We start from the raw sequence: 20,416 nt of genomic DNA, 5'->3' as shown, positions 1-20,416 counted from the left end.
CTGTTTCCCCTCCCTTGCCTTATCACACCTTGAAACACCTGTGTATAGGCGCGTTATAAATGCCATGTCATATCATATCAAATCTGGAACTTTACTAGAAAATGGCATGAACTGCAATTTGTGGGACATTATATCATAAAGGACATTATTCCCCCACTCCAGTAAATTGTGTAGAGTTGCCCATTTCTAATGAGCCCAAGTCTCAGGTGTTTTCTGCCCAGAGCAGAGGTGCTTTAAAGGTATTTCCATGGGTTGCAACCATTATGTTAGGAAGACACAGGAAAAGCACAGAGGAAGATGATAATGGGATTAACTCATATCTTGACAGTACAGCACACTTTGGTAATAAGATGTGGTATCAGCACATGAAAAAAGTGGGAGAGAGAGTTCCAAGGAGAGTTGCCATGTTTGCACTCTCATACCTTATGCTATGAGGACTTTCAAGATATTCATAGCTACAGAAATAGCAGTACAGAAAGCTCATTGCCTAACGCATCTCACACTCTGCCGGACACAAGGACAGTTCCAGGGTTGAACAGCATCCTTGATATGGGTGACTGAGAAGACATCTCGAAGAGAAGATAATTACGTGCAAGACGTGAAGACAAGAGAAAAGCCGGAAACACGGAATCCAGTGATAAGATATGAACAGCCTGGAATGAATGCAGCAGGAATCAGGAGAGAAGAAAATAAGATCTTAGATTTCCAAGGCAAGAATCAAGAAGAGATAAGAAGATGTAAAGAAAGAGGTTAATTACAATTCAGAGGAAATGTGCTGAACATGGCGGGGTGGGCGGAAGGCCTCATTGTGTGCAAAGCACTAGCACTAACACGAGATATTATGAGCCCGTTATAGATACTGCAGAGAATGAATGCAAGCACCATTGAATGAAAAATGTGAAGTTGCAGACATGGGTCGATGATAAAGGAGGCCCATTGCAGATAGTACCTCTGCCCACCACAGCTCTATGTTTCAGAAACAATGGCACGAGGAAAGCTTTAGTACATCAGCAGTGTGGCCGAATTTTTGATGGGACAATAGTTTTAATGGATCACTCCTGCGCCTGTGGGTCCAGAGCCTGCATGAAGCTGGCCAAGGATTGGGGAGGGATATGTTCCATAGAGATAGTCCATGTTCCAGTGTTAGTGATTCCCCAGAGCAACCTGAACATTGGATAGTTTCCAAATGCACATGCCCATTTGAAGAGAAGCTCTCTCAAATTCCTCAATCGAACCAAGAGGGAGAAATATTTCTCTGCAAAATCAATGGAAGCCTTTGGTGCTATTCCATATGAGCATAGGCTGTTCAGCAAGACAGCATCGATCTTCACAACTATATTTATGCCAGGGACCCAGACAATGGCAAATGTGAAGTGGTTACAGATCACTCGCTGGGAGCTCCTACAGACGATCAACACTACTTTAAAGGGATTCAATACGATAAAGGAAGCATTGAGGGCGATAAGGCGGATGACCCTCCAGAACAGATATGTCCTTGATATGATTACAGCAATGGATAGAGGTATTTGTGCCAAAATTCGAGAATCATGTTACACGTTCATACATTCTCATGATGACGAGAATGGGACCTTGACAGAGGCCATAATATTACTAACAAAGTTGCACAACAAGATGGAAGATGAGACAGAAGATATTGGAGATGACGGCTGGTTCGTGTCTATCTTCTCGTGGGTTCCACAATGGATGGCTAATATCTTCAAATTCTTGGAAGCAATATTAGTGATGGTGATGTTTGGATTTTGTGTTATCAAGATAATAAATACACAGTGTAAGAAGACAGCAAAGAAAGCAGGAGGAATGAAGATCATGATCGATGTCGAATCAGGGTTTGGACGCAAGGAATTAACCAATGAAGAAATCAGAAATTATATAGAGACCAGCATCTTAGCACCAGAGGGAATGAAGTTCCTACACCCAAGGAACCACGGGACATATGTGGGACAATGGATCTACTGTAGTCCAAATGGACAATGCAGGCACATGACCTGAAGCATTGAGGATCATGTAAAATCAGCAGGATCCCTGAAATGAGTCATGAAAATCTGGAATCCAAAGAAGCACTTCCTCAAGAGGGGATACTAAGATGTGGAGACTGGTGAAGGTGTGGCCAATAAATCAACCAGAGGGGGGAATGTAGAGGAGAAGCCAAATGCCTCTGAAGGGAGTCAGGCACCTAATCTGCCCACATGTTGGAAACCAAAAATTGCTACATGTGCAATGCAAAAATTATACCAATACCGCAAAGAGCCTTTTAGAAAAGGTATACACTGAGAAAACCCTATATGATGTATCCCCAAAAGGATGACGGTCTCCTGAGAGAGATCCCCAAAGGAGTGTAAAGATGTGAGAGGAGAGGTTGGTGACATCACAAGAAATGAGAGTGACGCACTAAGAAGGAAGACCAAGGAAGAGAATGCAGAGATAATGTAGAATCTGATGGCGAAGTGAAGAATCAAGAAGACTTTCATGTGTGGGATGAAGATTGCATGCATGAAGAAACACTGCAGAAAATGCAAGTCATTTTATAACTGTACAGATGCAAGTAGACTAAGTAATCATAAAAGGCTGGCTATATAATAATAATTTGGCATTTATATAGCGCTACGATTCCTCAGATATCTGAGCGCTGCTTATTATTACCCCCGGAAGGATGAAAGGCTGAGTTTGGCCCTGTTGGGATTCGAACCTGCGTTAGCAGGCTCTGCACGGGTGTCAAAACAAGCGCTCTACTCACTGTGCCACTTGACCGGGTATGTGTAGTGAATAGATTGCAGCTGGTGCCACCAATATGTATACATGTGTAGAATCTGGATATTCAATGCCACGATTTTAGTAAGCTCAACCCGTGGAGAAAGGAGGATTGATAGCTGTGCGTGTATCACAGCAAAGAATAAGCCAAAGCTCGAAGATGGACCAAAGGAAGACTGCTTGGCCTGATGTCAAAGAATAAGGGCCTCATTACACGGTAGGCGGTAGGGATTTACCGGTACCGGTAAAATACCGGTACCGGTAAATCCCTGCCGCCTTACTACGAGGTCCCTTAGCGGGTTGGAGTTTTAACGCCTGCTTTTTGCAGGCGTTAAATACCAACCCGCTAAGGGACCTCGGAGCTAATTACGGCACCGCAAAATTGCGGTGCCGTAATTAGCGCCTTCCCCATTCCCATTGAGCCCTATGGGGCAGAAATGGGAATGGGGAAGGGCAATGGCGGAAGGGGGATTTACAGCCCCTCCAACCTTGGGATGGGGCGGTAAATCCCCTTTCCGCCAAGGCGGTGCCGGTATTTTACCGGCATGAGCCATGGCGCTAATAGCGCCATGGCTCACCGCCTACCGTGTAATGAGGCCCTAAGAGCAGCCAAAACTGGTTATCAGTCCTTGAAGAACAGTAAATGCGAGAAGCAGATGCATCCCTTGTTAAAGTTGCAAAGAGAGAACACCATGAGTGCCAGGTTTCTTTATTCAGGACGATAAAATGCTATAAACTGGGCCGATTCATGGTCTATGATCACTTGAGTCCAAGATAGAAATAGAAGTGGGAATGCATGCCTGAACCTTGATAAGAATGTGCTCACACTCCCTAATATTCCCAGAGACGAGAAGCTACTACAAGGCCAAGTTCAAAGACAATCTGAATGGCAGACAGCATGAGTGATGAGAGATGATGGGCTAATTGGGTGGGAAGGTACGGTCAAGTCCATCCACCAGCACCTGGCGTACCATTTTACGTGCTGCTAGAGAATCTAATATTCTAAAAGGGTACAAGTGTACCAACCAATTGTAGAAGGCCATATAATGAAGGACCTTATAGTTTGAGAGCCATTGATGTGCTGTGTTTCTAGTTGCTGTCAAAGATGACTTGCACTAAGGGAGGGCATGAGCTGCCCACCTGAATATAGAGACCCAATCACGATCCTATCCCATATAAAAAGTATACTTAGATGTTCCCCCTTGAGCCAACCACAATCCCCTGTAGGCTTTTGTAGTTTGCCACGTAGTATGACATCACGTATGATGAATCTTTACTATATAAATGTGATTTTTTGTTAAACATATTGACATTGTGCTGTGCGACGTCCATTATGTCCATTGTACTCCCTGTTATATACAAATGAGATTAAAACAGAATGTTTTGCCAACTTCCTCAGTTGGTCTTCTTGTTTGGTGTGAGAGTTATTCTCCATCCCATCTATTGTATGATGTGTTACCTTAATTAAAAGGACCACATGGGTTCAGCATTAGCAAACACTGGGCCTCATTACGAATCAGGCGTTAAGGGGTTAACGACCCTTAACGCCTGATTCCGAGGTCCCTTTGGGCCATGGTGAGTTTAACGCCTGCTTTTTGCAGGCGTTAAAATCCATGGCGCTAAGGGACCATGGTGCTAATTACGCCACCGTAATTTACGGTGGCGTAATTAGCGCCTTCCCCACTCCCATTAGGCCCTATGGGGCAAAAATGGGAATGGGGAAGGTTAAAATGGGAAATGGGGATTTACTACCCCACTCACCTTGGAATGGGGCGGTAAATCCGCCATCCACCATGCTTTACACCATGGTGGTAAGGGTACGACTCAGGCGGTAACTTACCGCCTGGGGCGTAATGAGGCCCACTGTCGTGTTTGAGGAAGGAGGGGCTGGAAATGTTGGATGGTTGTAGTAGGTGCTTCCCCAATGGACAGCCTTTGTGATTACTGTGAGCACCTAGAAGTAAAGGGACAATTACTGCCATGTTGACTGCCCCTTCCCACTATTCCCCTACTGCCACAGCAACTAGACCAACCTTGTGGTGTACTTGCTGCTTGCTGCTTTGTTGAATTGTGTCTGCCATGGTTTGCACCTGTGACCAGTTCCTTCACTGGTGTTTGCTTGTCCAGACCTGCTGCGACTCGCCTGATGCTGGGACACAATGAACTCTGCCTTTCCCAATATTCAGTCTTTTGTTCCTATTTATCTGCTTGTTTGTCTTTCTCTTTTAGAGTCTTAGTAGGTTCTTGTCTTAGTAGGTTTGTGCCCTCTTCAGTCTGTGTATGCTATCCCATTTTCTATTTTGGTACTCTGCTGCCTTCTTTTTCCTCTGCCTCACGTGCTGCGGTTTCAGAGTACCAACTAATGCCTCTTTTATTCCCTTCATAGGTTGCTTATCCTTGGGATACGGAAAGGAGCAAAGATGAATGCTGGCAAAAGCAGTGGTGAAGCCTAGTAAGTGCACTTAACACTGGTGCAAAGGGTTGTTCTTACTGTATTTTAATGGCTTTCCTTTTCCTTGGAATGCCTGTCATTTTCCTTGTATTAGCTTTTCTGTTCTTTTTGTTCTTAGGAACTGTTTCATTTGGAGAACTAGAAGCCAGGGAATGTGCGGCAGGTAATTGTGGAAGGTGTAAAGCTGCTAACTATCGGAGGAGATTTAACATGAATCAGGGACTGAGCCCTAGGGTGTGGTTTGTATAATCCTGTGCCACTCCCTGGTTGACTAGAGTGTGAAGCCCGCACAGGAAAATGAGGGCTGTCCAGCAGCCATGTTGGGTTCCAGGTTAGGTCTGCTGTAGGCAGCCATCTTGGAATGATGGACTGGCTCCATAGTATGGATGGTTTTGGTACATGTGCCAACCATACACCAATGCAGTCCAACCCTCCCCAATGTTCCTACCCTTACACTTGCTATGTGCCCCAAACAATGGGGTGGGTAACAGGAGCCACAGAGGGAGCCATTGGGAAATACTTGGATTTGACACTAATGATCATGACAGCACTCCCCATCAAAACCCGCCCCACAGGGTTTATGCGTGGTTGTGGTTTCTCTGGGTGGTTCCGGTGGAAACGGGCTACTAAATGTGGGGCTTGCAAATTTGATGCTGGTTCCCAGGTTCTGTTTTATACTCAATACCCTTTCCTGTCTATCAGGTAGTACAGTGTACGCCTTACATATTTGGAATCTAGTATCTCCCGTACCTCATACCTTCATTATTCCCAGATGATATCGGGGGTGGTTTTGACATGGAGTCATGGGTTTCGGGCTGGACAGGTTTTAGCAGTGAGACATGGAACACCTGGTGAATATGCAAGGACGGCGGTAACTCCAATTTGACTGCTACTGGGCTAATTAGTGAGACAATAGGATAGGGGCCCACACACCTCGGATGGAACTTTTATGTGCCTTTTAGTTGGATATGCTTGGTATCTAACCACACCTTATCCCATATGTGATTTGCTGGAGCATCCTCTCTTCTATTATGTGCAAAACGTTTATAAGCAACTTAGCTTTCTGATGAGTGGCAGCTGCTTGTTTTAGGGTGTTCTGAATATTATGATACAGTGATGTGATTGCTTGCATATCCAGGGCTGCAGGTGGGTTATATGCTGAAATGCGCGGTTGTCTTCTGTGCAAGACAAAAACCAGTGAAAACTCTGTTGAACTGTGCATAATGTTGTTATAGGTATACTCTGCTATCCCGAGAAGATCAGCCAATATCTTATCAGTGTTTGTAAACAATCAGCTGAGGTATTGTTCCAGGGTCTGGTTTGTTCTTTCAGTTTGCCCGTCTGTTTGGGGACGATGACTGGTTGATAAACTTATCTCTATCTGGGCTATGGCACAGCACCTCCTCCAGAAATGAAACGAACTGGCTTCCCCAATCCAAGATCACCATGGAAGGAAACCGTGTAACTTGACTATGTGTCACTTCGGTGACATGGAAAGCACATTTCTCTAATTTGACATAGAGTTTATGTTGGCATAGTCTCTCTAAGACTGCTCTTACGTGTTGCACGTGGTCTGCGGGTGAGGCAGAGTAAATCAAGATGTAGTCAATGGGCCTCATTACGACCCCGGCGGTAAGGGGTTATTGGCGCCGTACCGGCACCGTAAAAGGTGTTGATGCCGTTAAACCCTTACCACCTAATTACGAGATCCCTTTGCGGGTCCCGACCTTAACGGCTGGTTTTAAAAGCTGTTAAGGAAGGAACCCGCAAAGGGACTTTAGAGGTAATTACGGTACCGCAATTTGCGGTACCGTAATTACCGCCTTCCCCATTCCCATTGAGCCCTATGGGGGCAAAAATGGGAATGGGGAAGGGCCAATGGTGAATGGGGAATTACCTCCCCGCCAACCTTGGAATGGGGCGGTAATTCCACCATTCACCATGGCGGAGTTGGTAAAACTGGCGTCAACCATGGCGCTAATAGCGCCATGGTTAACGCCAGGGTCGTAATGAGGCCCAATGTAAACGATTGCGCAAACATCCAGGAGCTCCCGTAATAGATCGTTCATGAAGTATTGGAATGCTGCAGGGTCATTGCACACGCAAAACTGCATAATACTTGAAAAGCCCAAATTTTGTGCGAAATGCAGTTTTCCAATTCATCACCAGCTTTGACCCGCACCAAATGATCTGCCCCTCTAAGGTCCAGTTTTGTGTAGATGGTAGTGTCCTGCACCTGGTCCAAGAGTACTGGCATCAACGGCAAGGTGTATTGTTTTTTTACTGTGATCTAGTTTAGGGCTCTGCAGTCGATACAGGTAAGTAAGTCCCCCTCCTTCTTAAGAATGAAGAGAGGCGAGGCTGCAGGTGATTTTGATGGTCGTATGACACCGTTCGCTAGGCACTGGTCTGGATAAGTGCAGAGATGTTCATTTCTTGCTCCGCCAGGGCATATATACGACTGCAGGGTTCTTGGGTGCCTGGCACTAGATCGATTTGGCAGTCGTAGGGACTGTGTGGGGGCAAGGTGTTGGCTTCTTCTTTTTGGAAGATATCCTGGTAGTTTTCATAGTCGGATGGCAATGTTCCTGAGATACCTAGCATGAGATTTAGGATCTTTGCTGGAACATCGATAAGATACAGGCACCATCTGATGGTTTGTAGTAGCAGGTGTTAATGCAGTCGGTAGAGAAGGTCAATGTTCTGACTTGCCAATGAATGCTTGGATTGTGGGACTCAAGCCAAGGTGTACCCAAGTTGAGTTGGAACTGTGGGTCATTAATCAGATCAAATACGATATTGTCTCAATGTCCATCCTGGCAGAGTAGCATGACCTCTTCCGTACACTAGGTCACAGGCCCAGAGGTTAACTGTGTGCCATCTACAGCTACAACATTGTCCACTGCAGCCTTCTGTTGCAATGAAACACCAATCTGACCAGCCATTGTGTAGTCCATGTAATTGCGCATGGCCCCATGATTCACATATGCCTCAAGAGCGTGCATTTTCTCTGGTTGCTGAGGGCACATAAGCATGACAGGTATAGCTATTTGTGAGACGGTTGATGCCTTCTCCTTGCTCAATAAGCCAACTTCTACTCTTGCTGGGCTGCACAGTTTTCCAAGGGCTTCGCCTTGGTAGCTCTGTCTACTGCCAACATGGTTTACCTAGGTGGTTTGATCGGGCAGTCTATCAGGAATTAGCTGGAATTGCCAGAGTACAGGCATAACTGTTGTTGTCTGCATGTGTCCCTTTCCTCCCTGGTTAACGATAACCAACTACATAGGCTCTGGCTGACTCTCTGTATGGTGTCAGGTGTTTTCTCTGGGCCGAATGTACAAGGGGCGCGCCTCTGAGTTTTATCAGGCAGTCCTACGCACTTACAGCCGGTGGTCCAGCTGAATCACCAGGTCTATGTATTCCGGACAATGGTCTGGTGGATTGACCACCTGCACCAGGACATTCATGAGTTCCCTTCAAAGCCCTGGGTAAAAAAGCATGCTTCGCTTCTCCTCTGGCCAATTCATCTCATTCACTAATCTGTTGAAGGTGGCGATGTAAGCCAAAAGGTCCTGAGAAGGGACAACAACTCATTATCTAGGGCCTGTCCTTGTGTTTTACGGGCAAAGAGCTTTTCCAGTTCCCGTTAAAACCCTGGGAAATTGCACAGAATAGGGTCATCCCTGTCCACCAACAGAATCGACCAGTTGGCCACATGCCCTCCCAAGTACGACAATACAGAAGCTACTTTAGTTTGGTCGTCGGGGAAAGCATCTGGTCTACAAGCAAAACGGAGTCGGCACTGTTTCATAAACACTGTGTACTTGTGTGATTTTCCCATGAAGCGTTCTGGTGGAGCTAATGGGACAGAAGCGCGAGCCAACACTTGAATGTTTGCTGGTTGGAGTACTTGTGCCATAGGAAGTCCTGGCAACAGGGCTTGCTCGACTTGTGTCTGAGTGAGTTGCCTGGCTAGTTCTTCTGTGCGGTCCCTATTGACTACTAACTCTCTCCTCAAGGCATTGGTCTCAGATCAGGCTGACTGTACTTCTGCCCGGAGTTCCCCAAGTATTGTGTCTAACTGATCTGCCTCAGAGGACTCCATGACACTCAGGCAGGGCTTAGAATCTTGAGCTTTGTGTTGTATAACGTCTACCTGATGCCCTGCAGAAGCGTCTGGACCTCTGGTAGTATTGCGTGCTCCACACCTCAGGACCTCTTGTTGTGTTACATGCTCCACACCTCTCTTTACCCCAAAGCCGTACAGTATGGCATGAGCAAACACTGTCATGTTTGGGGAAGGAGGAGCTGGAAATGTTGGAAGGGTGTAGTAGGTGCTGCCCCAATGGACAGCCTTTGTGATTACTGCGAGCACCTAGGACTAAACGGATAATTACTGCCATGTTGACTGTCGCTTCACACTATTCCCCTGCTCCTACAGGCAACTGGGGGGAAGGCTGGACTCATCTTGTGGTGTACTTGCTGCTTGCTTCTTTGGTTGAGTTGTGTATGCCACAGTTTGCACCTGTCATCAGTTCCTTCACTGGTGTTTGCTTGTCCAGGCCTGATGAAACTTGCCTGGTGCTGGGACACAACACACTCTGCCCTTCCCAATATTCAGTCTCATGTTCTTGTTTATCTGCTTTGCAGGTTCTTGTCTTAGTAGGTTCTTGCCCTCTTTAACCTGTGTATTCTATCCCCTTTTCTATGTTGGCACTGCGCTGCCTTCTCTTTCCTCTGTCTCACTGCTGTGGTTTTAGTGTCCCAACTAATGCCTCTTTTCTTTTCTTTGAGGTTTCTGATCCTTGGGATGTGGGCCAGCAGATACAGAAAGGAGAGAAGATAAATGCCGGCAAAAGCAGCGGCGATGCCTGGTGAGTGCAGTTAGCGCGGGTGCGCAGTGTTGCACTTAATGACTTTTAATACCTTTCCTTTTCCTTGAAATAGCTTTCCTTTTCTTTTCCTTCTTAGGAACGGCTCGATTTGGAGAACCAGGAGCCAGGGAACGTGCTGTAGGTGATCCTGGTAGGCGTAAAGCTGCTTACTAGTGGAGCCGAATTAACGTGCAGCAGGGACTGAGCCCTAGGGTGTGTTTTTTATAGCCCTGGGCCACTCCCTGGTTGACTAGATTGTGAGGCCTGCACAGGAGAATGAGGGATGTCCGGCAGCCATGTTGGCTTCTAGGTTGCATCTGCTGTATGGCAGCCATCTTGGAGTGATGGACTGCCTCCAGAGTATGGATGGTTTTGTTGCCTGTGCCAACCATGCACCAGGGCAGTCCAGCTCTCCCCAATGTTCCTACCCTTGCACTTTCTGTGTGCCACAATGGGGGGTGGGGATAACACCAGCCACAGAGGGAGCCATGGGGAAATTATTGGATTTTATCATGACACCCCACCATCTGAATATTATTTTGGTGGGACCGGCCTTCAGAGTCTTCTAACTTAGGTTTCAGCCCCTGTGTTGCTTCAATTAGGCCACGTGGCTGATTCTTGAGCATGGCCAGATCATCCTCCATGGTGCTCACGAGTTGCTCCACCTCCGTCACCCGTTCACAAACTTTCTGTAGATTAGCTTGCACAAAGGACACATCCACTCCTACCTCCTGTATTTTTCCCCCTGGGGATATTCTGGACTCCTGTATTGCTCCCATTAGTTCTTCCAGCGTGACTCATCCACTTGCCTCCCGCCTGCCACCATCACTTTGCTCTCCCCTCCCGCTGATTTAAATGGCCTCTGCTTGAGGGAAGCATAGTGTTCTATTTTTTGTTGACCCTTCACCATGATGCGCCCTCCTCTGTGGTGCCGATTCTGTGTGCCTGGAATTAGAGGGGCTGCTCTTATCTGCCTAACAGTAGGTTTTAAAGCGCTTCGACCACCATCTTTCGGAGTCCCTCTGCAGCCCAAACCACGTGCCTACTCCTGGCACACAGTAAAGTATTTCCCCTTAACCCACTAATGGGACATCAACACAGAAAATTGTGCTCAGGCACTCGCCCACTGCGCTCCCTTTAGTCTTTTCAAAGGGCCGTATACCATGGGGTCTGGATTTTAGGTCCACTCAGTGTAGTCTTCTGCACCATTGGCTACTCCGTCCTCCTTTCATGCCTCCCCCTGCCTGTCTCCAAGATCTAGTGCTGTCCCTGCGCTCTCTCGTACTCTCCCCCGACCTCAGGCCTTCAGCTTGCCCCCTCTCCTGAGGTACGTGCTCCGTCAGACCCCTGACCAGACAGAAGGGCTCCTGTGGGGTTTGCGCACTCTCCCCTATTGCCAGGCGGATTTCATGCAGTTAATTCCAGCCTGTGCCACTACAAAAGACCCTGCATCTGTCCGTGAGGAGACTGTGTGCAGGGGGTCACTTAAAGCACCCACTCCAGTGTCAGGACCTCCCCACCTTCGCCTGGGGCTCTGTTTCTGTGGGTGTTCACTCACTGTACTCGTGCGAGGGGGAGGCCAGGGCCCAGGTAACACTGCCAGCCCCCCCCCCCACCTACTGTTTGCTGTCTCCTTGCTGCAGGCAACCACTTCAGCTGCCGGCATCTCCACTGAGCCTCTGCTGTGTCTTGCTGCCACCAGGTGTTCCACAGCTACCTTCGTTCAATCATGACCTCAAACGGGTATACACTCCACCTTGGGCCAAACGCCTGTTGGATCCCACATCCAGATCCCGAATGTAGTGCCCCTAGCTGGAGCCAGCAGTCCAGCGGGTCCCCTGCCTACCTCATTGTTCCACTTGGGCCAGGCAGCTCCTCTGCTGTCCCGCACCACTGTCATTGGCACCTCTCGCCACCTCACCTACGCCATCACTATCACTCACCGAGCTGCTCCTTTATCAGCAACTAATGCACACCCCAACTATAGGTTTGGGGGTGCTTACAGATTGCTGCGGTCACTGATTCAGTCTCTGGTACACCACACATGGCTCACCCCAGGCTCCACAAATCTGCTGGCCTTTTCACTCTCCGGCAGTGACCATCCTGCCTCCCTCGCCAAGTCCACTCCCTGCAGCTGTTGTACAAGCCATCGGGGGAGATCTGGGCTTGCTATGCGCTTCCAGCCACAAGGTTTCAGTGCCTGGGGTGTTCTGACACCCGTTCCACCATCTCTGTGCCCTGGGTGTGCTGTTATAACAGGATAATCACAGGATATACGCAGCCTAGACCGTGAACCTCTGAGTTTCGCTACTCCTCACCAGCCGCACCCCCTGGCCACCCTAAATTTAAGGGGAAACCTATCATCCTTAAGAAAAAGCTAAGATGATATGGTAAATACCTTTGGAGCCTTAGCACAGCATTTAACATTCATATGTTAGGGCTTTGGCTCCACAGGAATGGAAAATTTAATGTAAATCCATGTTATGGTTTAAAAGATTTAAAGGGTAAAAAAGGGTGTCTGTTTTACTTTTCCATTTATTTTCCCATATGGAAAATGTCCAACTTTTGCTCACGTGCATAGCCCAAATCACTGGACAGATTTGCCGCAAAAAAGAAAGAAGTTGGGCATGAAGCACTCAGAGAAAATGCTTTCTTGTTTTGGAGCAATTCCGTCCAGTGTTTTTTATTTGGCACAGAGTGAGGTGCTCAAAGGTAGTTATATCTCCCATGATGCATTGCTATTGCCCAGCTTTTTCATGTCTGAAAAGTGGCTATTACGCAATTCAAGAATCAAGTTCTGAATCAACATTGAAAGCTGCCCTAAAATGATGTAAAGTGTGTTAATTGGGGAGTTTTGAGGGCAGGGAGCATGTGGGCAGGGTGTGGTGGGATGATTAGGGAAGGTATGGGGTTTAGAGATAGCATAGTTTTAAAAATATATATTTTTGCCAAGATCAAGAAGCGGCGTGAATGTGGAAAAGAAAGAGTAAATAATCGTAAACTATAATACATCGAGATGTGATGATCAGTATGGAAAATTAGTATTTCAATTAAATTTAAGATTAAAAAAAATATATATATATATGTTTAGAATATTGCTTTCCAAATTAAATGAAAATGTATATGGGTTTGTATTAAGGCGATTTAATGTCTTGTGTTTGTGTATTGAGATCAAGAACTGTTTTATTATACTTTGTTTAGTGAATATAAAATGTGAGACACTGAGACGTGTTCATGGCGGAACTGTGGTTACATTGTGTTTCGTTTTGATTTTGTGAGGTTTTCACCTGATCTATTGGAATGTTTCTCGATTCAGTGCTCTCTTCGGTGCAGTTCTCGAAGTCGGGATTTGAATAGAAGCTGTAAAAGTTGATTTTAGGTTTGTTTAACGTTTGATTTGTTTAAATTGAGAATGTGAGGGGTATAAAGAAGGTAGATTAGTGTTGTCAGTTTTGGGAAAGAGGCCGTGCGTATAGAGATAAATTTGCACTGTTTCGCATCATATATCGATTCTTAAGACGTGACTAATGAATAGTATACAATGTAAAAAAGTGAAGTTTATTTTCCAAAAGTAAAAGGTGTATGAGTATTGGCTCGAGAAGTGCAATACGTGATTCAAACTACACAATTGTATATTAGGACTTGATGGTGTTAAATCATCTTTGTTATGTTTATATTTATATGAAAGAGAGTTGAGAAGGATTGGGCAGTGGTGAAGCCACTTTGATTCATTTAGTTTGTGGAAAGCATGCTAGCCAATCAAGATGCTTGGAATGTAGGATGTATGCTCTGCATGGTACAAAGGGTGTTTAGTAATGAAAAAACTGACCTTTCAGTGTGGGGTTATGCTGTGCCATATTTTCTGAAGTCCATTTATCTGTTGATGATTTCATGGTCATCAACTGAGAAAATGGATTTCAAGAACTGGAGCGCGGCGCTGAGGTGTGCGCAAGGTACGTGGGTTTTGCCACCAATGGTAACGAATCAGGTGGTTGACGAACGCTGTGGTGTCCAGACTTTGTGCAGAATGTGCAAAATCCTCTCCTCCAGACTTTGACGCAAAATGTACACTGCCCCTTCTCGAGGTCCAATAGTGGAGTGTGTTTAGGCACCTTAAAGTACTGCCAGCACTGCAAAGGTGTGAAGCTCCTGCAATGGCATTTCTTCAGTGGAGCTGGCTGGTCTACCCACTCAACATTTTAGGGTGTTCAGGGACAGTGATGTGGTCTATCTCTTCATGGCTGGAGGATGCCTCAGGATGCTGTGTCGCCATCTCCAGAAAATATTCAAAAAGAAAAAACTAAAGAATAAAAAGAAAAGAAGTAAAGAAAAAGGATCAGAAAATCCTTCAAAAGGGAATAAAAAAGCAAAAGCAAATATAAAAAAAAAAAACTGACAGAAAACAAGGTACAACAAAGGGTAAACTACAAAGGGAAAAGGTTTGAATAGGAAATAGTGTCTATGAGCAAATTTGGTAGACAAAGTGTTCACTGTGTCTACCTGAATTTGTCTCCAGAGCAATGATGAAATGTAAGGAGTTCTGCAGTATATATATGAGATTCGCGATCTGTGTGTCTATGAACCAATCACCTCTCGAATTTCATACCGTGCACATGCATTTATGCCAATCCGTTTGCAGAATGTCTGTACCTGTGAATCACGAATCAGTAGGAAAATAGTCTGTTTATTTTTCCATTTTGTTGAACTTTTTCCAAACGAGGGTGCAATTATCAATTTTTCTGTAGTGTTTACATCCCCCCTTTACATAAAAGAAAGATATTGTAAGATTAAGCAGTTTGCATTTAATTGGGTGTATACCTAGTTCTCGATCTGCATTGTTCAATGCACTGTTCTTCATTTCAGTATCGATTAAATCATTTGTAGCAGTATGATTTTTTGATTCACATAGTGTCTTCATATCTTCCCTTTTTGTCAATTCTCTATCTCAATAGTCAAAGACATAGATATTGTTCATGAATCTAGATCTCATATCAGCACATCCCTCTTCCTCATCCGAGTACTTTCAAAGCTCTCGATCTGAGTGGTATTTTTGAAAATAAAAATTGTCATATGTATAAGTAGTCCTTAAAAGGAGTTCTGTGTTTATAATTTGTAAGGTGTATTGGTGTACCAGCTCAGTCTTCCTTGTGACAGCGCCCCTCGAATCATGCCTTGCTATTCCTCATCACAGTTCCCAACTACCCCACATTACTCTTCCGTGTCACAGTCCCAAACTATGCTCTGTTCCATCATGGCCACCGCCATGAGGCCGCCCGATGCACAGCTCTGCAGCCTAACCGACTGCCTACCTCCACCTGATACCTATTGGATATCTGCCCAGCTAATGGTGTGTGTCCAAGGGTGCAGGCAGGCAAAGCTGGCCCCCTACATAGGCCAACTACGAAGACCTCTTCTACACCCCCATTCCGGCCATCATTATTGAACTACATTGCTCTGGGATGCCAGCAGGGTTACCGAAGGACATGAAGCACAAGGTAAGCCATCCTGGGCCCCTGTGAAGCTGCACTGCGCTCTGTTCGCTCATGCCCACCGCCATGAGGCTGCTTGATGCACAGACCTGTAGTCCAGCCGACTGTCCACCTCCATCCGATCCCTATCGGATGTCTGAGCAGCTAATGGTATGTCCCCAAGGGAGCCGGCAGACGAAGCCGGCTCATTCTTAAACCCCTGTCTGGCCCTATCCGGGCGTGGCTGTTTTGGCAATCACCCTTCCGCCGCCCCTGCCTTTTCTGAGTACCATCTACTGTCTTTAGTGCCTCACAGGAGTTGTCTGCCGAATGCAATGACCGCCAACATTCTTTAAGTAAAGTAAGGCTCACAATGTCTTCTATCAATACTGACTTTTGTATTTGCCACCCTCGTCCGATGTGGCCCCCAGTCACCTGGGTGCGGATCTCCCGGGCTCTAACTGTACTACTGTTCCACTCATGTGTGCCTCAACAACCTTGCATACCCACTTTGCCTTGTTGGGCACGCATCTAATATGCCCACTATCTTCCACTATGAATTTGGAGTGCACAACTGACTTGCTGTGCTGCCTCCTTCATCCTACACAGCCCCTACCACTTGGATGAGGCTTTCTATAGCTTTGAACTCACAACCGGCCCTGGCACGTTTGCGATCAGAATCTCGTGCATGTACTTTCACTCACTGTTCATCCATCCAATGTATCCTCTATTCGTTACTGTGATATTAAAGATTGCCCACATCCCTCTATACCTCCGCTCCCTCTTATTTACGTGCAATCATTGCATGTCTTGCTATGCCTTTCTGAGCCCACATCCCTAGACCCTTCTTCTTATGCCTGCTCTAATTTTGTCTCATAGCCGTATTAAGATATTGTGTTCTGCACTTGTTCTGCACTTGTATTGTTGCCTGCATCATGCAATTCCACTTTTTAATTGCAGCCTTCCAATGACTCATCACACTCGTCTTTGTGTTGACCTATACTGTTTAAGCTTACCTGTACATCTGAATGAACCCCCCGTACCATGAGGCGCAGCTCTGCCTGATTATACACCCACCTTAATTTTACTGGTTATGCTTAACTGTACTTCTGAATCAGCCCCCTGTGCCATGAGGCGCGCCTTTGCCAGATTATACATCTGCCTTAATTTCATTGTTGATGCTTATCTGTACTTCTGAATTGTCACCCTGTGCCAGGAGGCTCAGTTTTGCCAGATTATACACCTACCTTAATTTTACTGTTTATGCTTACATGTACTTCTCAGTGTACACCCTGTACCATGAGGCACGGCTTTGCCAGACTGTGCAACCTCACCTATCTTGTCCTACCTGTACAACTGCAGCAGCCCCCTGCACCATGAGGCAATGGCTCTGCCAAAGTATGCTTTCAAACGCCACCTGTATTTTGTATCCATTATGTGGTCTTGCACAATACAAACTGTTACTTTGCACTTACTGTAACTAGCACCTTGATGCCTGAGGGTTTTGTGCGCTGCTATAAATGTAAACAATGAATAAATAAATAAATACCCACCTCACTCTTCTTTGTCACTTTACCCAACTGCACAACTTCAGTCTTCCTCAACACAGTCCCCCACTAACCCCACTTTGCTCTTCCTTTTTGCAGTACACCATTACTAATCCATTCTTATCTCGTGGTCACTAAAAAAGATCAAATACTTGATAAACATATTGATAAGAAATGATATGGCATCAGGTCGGCTATCAGAAGAATATGACAGAACTACAGGTGGTGGGGGGGTATAACATAACAAAACCCTTGAACTACAGTGAAACAACCTTAGTTGAGGGACAGTTAGGGTGAATAAGTTCAGTGCAGCAAAACCCTTGAAATTTGGTGAAAAGACTTTAGTTGAAGTGACATTAAGGTGCAGATTCAACGCCACCAATCAACCAACCAATTTAACGCAACCAAGCTGAATCCACCCTTATATGCAGAAACACGCTTCTCAAATGTTGCATCTATCTTTCTTGCACTCGTGACCTGCTTTAAAGGTGATGTCACTCATGATGTCATAAGTGATGTCACTTGTGATGTCATCAATGTGCTTAGGTGCCACGGTATGAGGAATTTCAGGGGTTTTGTGGTTTTAAATAAGCACCTTAACGTCACAACTAAGCTTTGTAAAGGAACGTTGTGGAGAAGGTGCTCTAATAAAATTCTTTGAAATTCATAGAAAACATTTTGTTATAGGGGCATTCTGGTTGCAGTGCGAAAATGAAAATAAATAAGAAATGTGAGAGTTATGATAGGTGATGCAACCATAGCTCGGGCTCTGGCATGCACTGCTCATACTAATGCCCAGGGAATGAAAGATGACATCACAAATGGCCTTTCCCTACACCCAGTAAATGCTTGTTGTTTGTCTCTATGTTTGAACTTCTCCTTTGCATACAAAATGCACTTGTGGTTCTCAGTGCTTTGGCCTTCTCTTATGCCTACTAAATTCATGTGGGGTTCTAAGTACTTTGGGCTTCCCATGAGCCTACAAAATGCTCATAGAGGTTCTCAGTGCTTTGTCTTTCTCCTACATCTACAAAAGGTATGTTTGTTTTTCAGTGCTCTGACCTTCTCCCACAAAATGTAAGTGAGTTGTACAGCCCCTCCAACAACAATTCACAAATGTAAATAAGTTTAACTCTCAGTCTATCCACAATTCACACTCACCCTCAAATCATATGGTCTCAAAACCCAAAAATAATTCCAACCTAACACTACCTCATTCCTATTATTGATTTAATTCTACTGTAACCTAGCTATTTTACAAATGCCTTCCCCAATAAGTCTGAGCCGCCACTGCCTTTTCAACTGTCCTGAGTTTTCATTTCGTGGGGAATGTCTAGGTGACTCCTGGCTGATTCTCTTAGCCCTTCAGGTATAGCGCAACAATCTGACAGTGATCTTGTCCTTCAAATAGAGCATGCAGGCAGATTGGCTTAGTGAATGCACAAGTATTGTACCAAAACATTGAAGCACATTTTTTTTAACCCATAACATAGAATATTTTCTAATGCATTTTGCCAAAATATAGATTGGAGGTTGGGTTAGGGAATTAAATAAGGTATGGGACAATGGGGGTCTCCCCCGACATTACATTTTTGTGAAATGTGTTTAAAAGAAAAAAATAGATGTTATGGGATTTGGAAGAAAAGTCAATGTCATCCTGTAGCTCCAAATGCACACATGTTCTTTGTATGTATGTGTCTATATCTGATTAATTGGATTCTGCTTTGCAGGAGTACAAGGATGAATAGGGGTAAAATGGCCCACTCAGCCCTCACACTTGTACAAACCAAAACACAACGCAGTCATAAAGGTAAAAGAGGGACAGTTAAGAGATATACTTGCTTCGTCCTTTGTGGTAACGTAGGAAAGGGAAGGCTATGCTGCTCTTAAGAGCTGTGTGAAGGTGAATCAGTAGTGACCCAAACAACACATTAACACAGTCCAAAATAAAGAGAATGTACGATTAAGGTTCGGTAAAAATATATATACTTTAATTAAGCAGACCATCTGCAATAGAACAAATAGAAAATACTATACAAAAATCCACCTTGAAGGAAAAACAGAGAAGATGCAATGCAACAGAATGAGAAAAGTAACACTGTGACCCATGTTCCAGGGGTGGTAGGTAGATTATTAGCCACAAAAAGGATATGTGGTTTGTGAAACCCAGAGCAATTGTGACCTAACCAGTTTCTAAGGCCCAACTGGACTGAGGGTACAGTTTAGAGTCAACAGTAGCTGGGTCCAGGTGTCGGTGGGTTGACGGAATCAGACCCAGTGTTGAACAATCATGTGAATGGATCAAGCTCAGTTTGCACACATTGGTTCATGTGGGCCCAAGCAGCAAGCAGACGTCAAGAAGGGGAGAATGCTGTCGCTCTATGTGGTGGAAGGGTGACTATCAAGGATCCAGGTTGGGGCGGTTGCTTTACAGTTGTGCCAGACAGAGTCAGGCTTTAGCCACTGGGAAGGGTCGATGAGTGACGCTCTAGCAGTCTAGGTCAGTTTGCGATGGTCTTCGAAGTGGTGATCTTGGGCGCGTCAATGTGCAGGTTAATGAGGCAGCAGTTCAGGGGCCAGCTGCCTCAAGCCATGGTTGTAACCCCTGGTCAGAGTCAGGGTGTGACTCACCAGTGATTCGGATCAGATCCCAGCATTGAGCAGTCGCTTGCGAGCCCGACGGGTAACAGGCTTAGCAAAGCCATGATGTAGAAGCATGCTGGTTTGAAGGGCAAGCAATAGTTTGGATTGGTGGAGAAGTGCAAAATCCAGCGACTGCGCCTTCCTTCTCATTCAAGGTGCAGCGAACATGGGGTGACCAGTTTGATGCATTAGAACAGGGAACTATGGCTAGTCTGGCCCTCCAACTGCTCTGAGGCCCACTGAGGGAGACTCAGGGACAGGATGGTTCAGTTCAGGGTCTGCTCTCCCAGCTCTAGAAGATTCCTGTGCAGAGTGGTATGTCCTGGTCCACAGCAAGGGTCACTCTGGGTATGCCCTGGGAGTTGGTAGGGGGCACATCTTCCTTCTGCCTTGGATGGCTCCTTCTTCACCTCAGGCTGAGGGTTATGGAAAGTGCAACGTTCCCTGAAGAAGTCCAGTGAATTCTTAGAGAAAATCTGCAACATTAAGAGGATCCAAGAGGTTCTGTGAGAATCTGAAGAAGGGGTGGGTGGCTCCTTCTTTTAAAGGCAAAAGTCCCCAGGTGATTGGACTAAACCTAGCCTGTCATAGTGGTCCAATCCCTGCTCTTGAACATAGTAGACTTTGCCCTTCTGATGTCACACCCAAAGTGCTTTGCACCAG

The sequence above is a fragment of the Ambystoma mexicanum genome, chromosome 7q (assembly GCF_040938575.1).
Source record: "Ambystoma mexicanum isolate Mex_15411 chromosome 7q, UKY_AmexF1_1, whole genome shotgun sequence".
Taxonomy (NCBI): domain Eukaryota; kingdom Metazoa; phylum Chordata; class Amphibia; order Caudata; family Ambystomatidae; genus Ambystoma; species Ambystoma mexicanum.
This window is presented reverse-complemented; position numbering follows the sequence as displayed.